Source organism: Orbicella faveolata, unplaced genomic scaffold (assembly GCF_042242905.1).
Source record: "Orbicella faveolata isolate gen_17 unplaced genomic scaffold, um_ofav_v1 contig_48, whole genome shotgun sequence".
In the NCBI taxonomy this organism is placed as follows: Eukaryota; Metazoa; Cnidaria; class Anthozoa; order Scleractinia; family Merulinidae; genus Orbicella; species Orbicella faveolata.
This window is the reverse complement of record NW_028301578.1, coordinates 6,222,649-6,230,000: the sequence shown is the minus strand read 5'-3', so window position 1 is coordinate 6,230,000 and position 7,352 is coordinate 6,222,649. Positions and strand designations below refer to the sequence as shown.

At 35.9% G+C, this 7,352-nt stretch overlaps 1 long non-coding RNA gene across 1 annotated transcript in view; it reads left to right on the top strand.

The window, feature by feature from the left end:
• Positions 1-3,125, top strand: part of LOC149096175 (uncharacterized) — an 11,210-nt gene extending 8,085 nt beyond the window's left edge. The window contains exons 2-4 of the long non-coding RNA XR_016204680.1: positions 1,101-1,278; positions 2,093-2,183; positions 2,557-3,125. This is a non-coding gene — a long non-coding RNA (uncharacterized LOC149096175). The remainder of the gene's footprint in view (positions 1-1,100; positions 1,279-2,092; positions 2,184-2,556) is intronic.
• Positions 3,126-7,352: the final 4,227 nt, after the last annotated feature.

Genomic DNA, 7,352 nt, shown 5'->3' with positions numbered 1-7,352 from the left:
CATACGTGTTCTTGTCAGTAATACGTGAACAAACGCACGTTTGAGAAGTGTAAAAGAACATTCTTACCCTTTAACTCAAAATTTCCCTGGTGCCTTTCGTTTCGTGCATGATTTGTAGGATTCAAATCAAACTACTTCTTAAAATTAAGTTCCCTGTCAGCTAACAGTGACTTTCTTTTAGCTATACGTGCATAATTTTTGTCGAGTAATTACTTGGTATCTGAAACCTTATATTTATAGAAATACAATCTACCACACTGACATATAATATTCTACGTTAATAAAGAATGAAGCCTTACGATTGGCTCAGGCATGTGTGGTGTACTTTTTCAAACAGTCTGTGGGGTTCCCTAGACCATTCCTCCATTTTTCTTGTTCTAAAAAAAAACACTAGATCTTTACTTCAATGTACGAACGGATTTCTTGGGGCTTCGTGTGTCATTTGCCAGGATCGTTGTTAAGTCCAATTTTATGATCCTTGGTTTCAATTCTGAAAACAATTGATGGTCCTTGTCGAGGACGAATACTGCGTCTCACAAGTTATGATAAGTCTAACATTAAGTACGCTAGGGGTAAACTTCGAAAGGTTAAATAATAATAATAATAATCTATTATTTATATATTCAAAGTATTCACGAAATTACAAAATGTCGTAAGTGTTACTTATCGATAATAAAAATGTTCAACTTCGTATTGGGTAATTATATAACTGATTTCAGAAACCTTTTACCTCGTGACATTCAAACCATGAATCTTAATATACCATTTACGTGATATTTATCACGGATTGTAGCGTCAGCTATAGTTCATGATAACAATGGCCTGAGTTAACTGAATGTATCCTTCGTTGAAGTATCGCGCCATATTTTAGTATCTCCAACAAATGTTTGTTCATTTTCAAGGAATCCTGTGGCTTGAAAAAGTTTTGTTCAATAGCCAATACGCGTTCTTTTCATGTGTTATTAGCTTGCATGACAAATTATCTATCGGACTGCGTGTCTCCACGACTATTACTCGTAATTAGTACTTCGTCAGAACCTTTATTTCTGCGTCGGAACTATGACATTAATTTAATTTTTTTTTTCTATTAATTCCACTAGGTGTTTAAAAAAAAAACGCATTCGACTGAAGCCTCAGTTGGGATCAGACTGTCAACTCAGAATGGTTTCCAAAGCTGTTCTTATATGTGCGGTGTTCCTCATGCTTTTTGCTGCAGTCCATTTGAGCAGTTCAATGCTTGTGCACGGAAGAGTTAGGAAGAACAAGCGCCCAACCCAAGTAAGAGCTGTAATGATATCTAGCGTACATATTGATAACCAAGCATGGACACAAACGACCACTGCAAACTGTTTTGAAGCAAACTTTATACCAGATTAGAATCAGGTTGCTCGCGTTTGTTTAGAGCCAAAAAGAAATCGCAAAACCCTTCCTTGAGAAACATTGGGCGAAAGGACCATTGGGCGAAGGACCGTGTGCAAACGTTGTCTAGAGATTCATTGTTGTGTTTTCAAGAGAGGCACTTTACTATTGCAGCTAGTACCTCTTTAACGCAGCTTGGCAGCTTTGGCGTTGTAATTACAATTAACCCCACCGATCACTTATACTGGAACAGGTTTGTAAAGCATGTATCTTATTCCAACGAAAGCAGGCAGAATTCTGGCTTTGTGAGAAATGTACCGGGTAACAACAGGGAAGGCACGGTGGCCTCATGGTTAATGCGCTCGACTCCCGAGCAGGTGGTCCGGGTTCGAGCCCTGGCCGGGGACATTGTGTTGCGTTCTTGAAATACTCCTAGTCGCTTCATGCTACAGAAACCGGGATAAGCTCCGGCCTGATGGGCCACTTGGCTCGTATTCAGACTTTACCTACCTACCTACTGGGTAAAGATAATGTATGATATTTTATTTTTTACGGGACTTGGCATGGGCATTGTAACCTTATATTGACGGTTTTTTCTTTCCAAACTAGATGTTTCTCTTTTTCAAAGACAAGCTAGGACTTTTCTGTGCGAATCTTTCATTTCAAATCATTTAACGTCTTTCTTTTATGATCTGTTATTCATAATTTTACAAATCAAAATTTTATACTTTAGAAGCAGATCAAAGCAAACTGGGAGAAAAGAAAAAAGATGGAGATCAGTCTCGCAAAGCTGATGAGTCCTGACACACAAGTGACAGAAAGAGGTTAGTTACTTATAGATCACCCTGCCTCGATGTAAATTTTGTTCATGTTTTACTATTTCCTGATCTTTTCCCTTTCCAAACATATTTTGTTGAGCTTTACGCCCCACGTATTTCTTTTAGTAACCAGTTAAGTTGAAATTTCCGCAACCTTTAAATCTATTATTAAAATCATTGAAATGCTTATCCTTCATCTTACTTACGGTCTCTATTGCCAAGAGTCTGATTTTTTGGCTTTCCATGTCTCTTCTCTTTCGTTATTGCTATAGTTAAATGATTTTAACCATTATTTTTTTTAATGTTATTTGTTTTTACAAGCGCACAATTACTTCATTGCGTGTCTCATTAAAACCATTTTTTTTTTTTATTGCAACAGATCACGCAAATAAATTTCAGTATGGACTGCTGGATAACTAGCCACTGACGTTTATCAAACATGGATTTTTGATCGTTTACTGAAGTATAGGAGAATCTTTAATTGTTTACAGTATTTGCCTCATTAGCATAAGCAATATAGTTTTGGATGGAGCTAGAAAAAAACATTAGTTCTGAATATTAAAAGGGCACCGGCAGCACGATTAACTTTCCCAAGGAATTTGATCCCGATGTATTGAATACTTTTTTTGCGACACGAGTTTAAAAACTCGAAATTTTACAAAGTATGAGCTCATTAGCGCCTTTGCCACCCAGAAATTTTGCAGTTTTTGAGGGTCAATTTCTCCTCGAATATTACACCCAAGGAGCCAGAAATTTTACCAATCACTAAGTTTCACACACTCTTTAAATGTTTGTAGTCAATTTGAGTCTAGCGTGATGCCTTTTCTGCGTAAAGTCCTATGTTAATGAGGAAAAATGTAAACAATGACGTCCGAAAAGATTCACCTATACGGGTAAAGAGTTGGAAACATCTAAGAGTTGGAAATAAAGATACCACTCAAAACATGATTAGTTGCACATATATATAGTTTCACATTCCTTATTTAAAGTGTCTTTCTTTGACTGTCCAAGTCGTCTCAAAATAGCAAACTAATTCTCGGACGTAAAAGATGGGGGATCACACGAACGGTGGGGTTTCAAATCTTCTTATAATTTGACAAAACAGACTTCGCACAGGGGATCTTTTCTGAGGTAAGCTTTCATCGTTGGGGGATCTGTGATTCTTTTTCATGACCGTCGAATAAACCTGGACAAAATCCCCCCCCCCCCCCCTCCCTGGACCAGTAAAATGTACACCATTCTTGCCCATAGACAACACAACAGTTTCTTGTCTGTAACAAAGCACCTTTGGAGTATTTTAATTCCTACAGCAAGTAAATGAATTATTCCTCTCTTTTAAAACAACAACCTTTAAGTTTTTAGCTAAGGCATTTCAGAGTGGGACTTCCTCTAAATTAACCGATTTCAAATTGCAGTGAAATCGTTCGGGTCGCCATCCACCACAGGCCCCTCGGACAAACAGAGTTCAGTCAAAATTAAGAATGAATGCATTCCTCAACTTCGTTTTGCCCAAAAAGGTAGATTCTCGGGTTTGTTAAAGTTTTTTAGTTCCCTCTATATACCAGTCATTAAATCTTGTTTCTTTTCACTGCTAATTAAGTTTGCGACAAGCAGTCCTTTCGCACGAGCATCCATATTCATTCTTCTCGTAATAATGGTACAACTCTTCGCCAGCTTTACAGCTAGGTGCCCGGACAGGCGGACACGTGGGAAAGTACGGTCTGGGGCCCGTACCCATTGCAAACACAGTACATGGTGCAATCCTCGCTAAGGACGCAGTTCACCCACCGGGAATAGCTTTCCTATGTGATAGCAGCCCTTAAAAGAAAAAGAAAGCTCGTTTCTAAGCAACAAACAAAACCTTATCCTCATGTTAAAGCTCATCTTTTATAAAAAAAAAAGTTCACTGAATGTCTTAAGACAGGTTGTTTTGATCTAAGAAGTTTCTTTTGGGGGGAGGGGGGTGGCTAGTAATCATAGGAAGAACAATTTATAACAGATCACACTAATCAATTTCTGTATGGATTTCTGCGTAACTGACCACTGAAATTTATCAAACATGGACTAAGTAAGTAAGTAAGTTGATCGTTTACTGAAGTATACGAGGGTAAAGAGGAAGAAACATCGAAGGGTTAGAAATAAAGATGACACCCAAAATGTATGACTGATTATTCAGATATTATGAAAATGTTCATATTATATTATTTTTTATCCCTGCATTTCCAAACTTAAGTAAAGAGCCTTTTTTCCCACATATTCCTTCTACTAATCTCAACGTCATTTCATTGGGAAACTAATGAAAAATATGTATTTTCAGTAACATATTTTCAGTAATGTATTCCCAGTGATATATTTTCTGTAATGTATTTTCCGTAATATGTATTTTAAGTAATGTATTTTTGGTAATGTGATTTAGAAAGGTGTTTTCAGTACTATACTTTCAGTAATGTATTTTCCGTAATGTATTTTTAATGATGTATTTCAGTAGTTTATTTTCAGTAATATATTTTCAGCAATGTATTTTCAGTAATGTATTTACAGTCATTTATTTACAGTAATGTATTTTAAGCAATGTGTTTTCAGTAATGTATTTTCAGTAATGTATTTTCAATAGTGTATTTTCATTAATGTATTGTTAGTGATGTATTTTCAGTAGTTTATTTTCAGTAATATATTTTCAGCAATGTATTTTCAGTAATGTATTTTCAGTAAAGTATTTTCAGTAATGTATTTTGAGTAATATATTTTCAGTAATGTATTTTGAGTAACATGTATTTTAAGTAATGTTTTTTAGGTAATGTGTTTCAGGAAGGTGTTTTCAGTATTTTCAGTAATGCATTTTCAGTAATGTATTTTCAGTAATGTATTTTCGGTAATGTATTTTCAGTAATGTATTTTCAGTAATATATTTTCAGTAATGTACTCCCAGTGATGTATTTTCAGTAATGTATTTTGAGTAATATGTAATTTAGGTAATGTATTTTCAGTAATTATAATGTGTTTTAGGAAGGTGTTTTCAGTACTGTATTTTCAGTAATGTGTTTTCAGTAATGCTTTTTCAGTAATGTATTTTTAGTGATGTATTTCAGTAGTTTATTTTCAGTACTGTATTTTCAGTAATGTATTTTCAGTAATGTTTTTTCAGTTACGTATTTTTTGTGATGTTCTTTTAATTGTTCTACCGCATTTAGCTTAATATGGTGGTAACCAGCTCTCAAGCCAATAGCTACTCTGGTTACAACGCTCATACCTTTTTAGTCATCCGCTAACCATATTTTAAAAAATATATATTTTTCTTTCTACATTTATAATACTAACTAGTGCACAATAAATTAAGTTGAAGTTGAGGTTGAAGTTCGTAAAAGAGAGATTTTTAAAATGATTTGAAAATGTAACATTTGTAAGGGAAAGTTCGAAACTGTCATTGCAAAGAGAAAAACGCTAGTTTGGAAAAACAAAACCCTCACTATATGGTTGCCATGGCCAAATCAAGTCCCGTAAGAAAAAACACTTCATACATAATTAATCGTTGCTCACGACATTGTAAATAAAATCAGCAATTCTGCCCGCTTTCGCTGGAATTAGATGCTTGCTTTAAAAACCTGTTCCAGTTTAACTGATCGATGTGGATATTATATGTGCCACGTCAACGCTTCCAAGTTGCGCGAAAGAGGCACTGACATAATTAAAGTGCATTCCTTGAGGACACGACCATGAGTCTCCCTCTTTCGCTGGAATAAAATGCTTGCTTTAAAAACCTGTTCCATTGAAACTGATCGATGTGGATAATTACATGTGCTGCGTCAATGCTACCAAGTTGGGCGAAAGAGGCACTGAGAAAGTAAAGTGCATTTCTTGATGACACAACAATGTGTCTCAAAAATTTTTTTTCGTTTATGCATATTTCTCCCACTGTTCTCCACGCCCAGGACTGATATTTCGCTTCCAAAAGAACGCATAGACTGGCATATAGTTTTCTTCAAAACAGATTGCGGTGGTCGTTTGTATCCTTGTGTTTAACAAAATGTACACTAGATATGATTTATGTTCTTACTTTGGTTTGGCGCCTGCCCTTCCGAACACTTCTCTGTACCAGCATTGTACTGCTCAAATGGACTGCAGCGAAGAGCACGAGGCACGCCGCAAAAATAAGAACAGCTTTGGAAACCAATATGGATCGCTGAGAATCTGAACGGATCTGAGGTGTACGTCGAATGTGCTTTCTTTTTAATAGCAATAGCCCTTTTCGCGGTCAATTTTTCTCATTTGCTTTACAATGTAATCCAACGTGGATGCGAGGCAATTTAGGGCTAAGACTACATACAAAAAAGCTCGAATTTGCCTCACATACATGCTAGATTTTATTGTAATGCAAATGAGCAAAGGTAACCGTGAAAAGGGCTATTAGGATTAATGACAAAATGTATGCAAATCAGTTTTATAAGATGCTAGCGACTGACAAAGTACTTATGAACGGCAGGAAGGAAGGAAGAGGAAGAACCGATGATGTTTGGATCATCCAGCAACACATCTAAGTACTTTTTGAGGGATTATGTAACCATAGCAATGGTAATCTTTCCACCTGTGGGAATAACATGTTATTTTTACGTGTAAAATAACATGTTATTTTCACGTGTGAAGATATCATGTATACGCGCGACAGCTCACCTGGTATTTCACTGGTGTTTATATAATAAGTATAAATATTTCTTGTATACAAATGCTTTTCACTACTTTTGTTTTGGCTCGGCTAGATCTATATATTACCCAACATGTAAATCAGGACACGCAATAATTGAACAAAAACAAGACCACCAAAGGCACGAACCTGAGAAAATTATCAAAAACTGCACCCTTGCATTTTCGAATGCCAAATATTTCTTTAAGCTTAGAAAAACATCCATATAAACAGGAACAATAAGCCAGTTAAAGATTAATGACATTGATATTTTTACCTACGATGAGAAAATCTTAACTGATCTGACTTTCTGGATTATTGGATAATACAATTCAAGAGATTTCATTGGTTGGGCCGTCATAGGATGTAAGTAATAACACCATGCTCTGCAAACATGCTAAGCGTGAGCGTGATTTTTTGAAGGCGTTTTCATTTTTTATTCTTTGGGGCAGTTTTCAATCACTGACTATCTACTATCTCATATTCAAGGCCCGCTC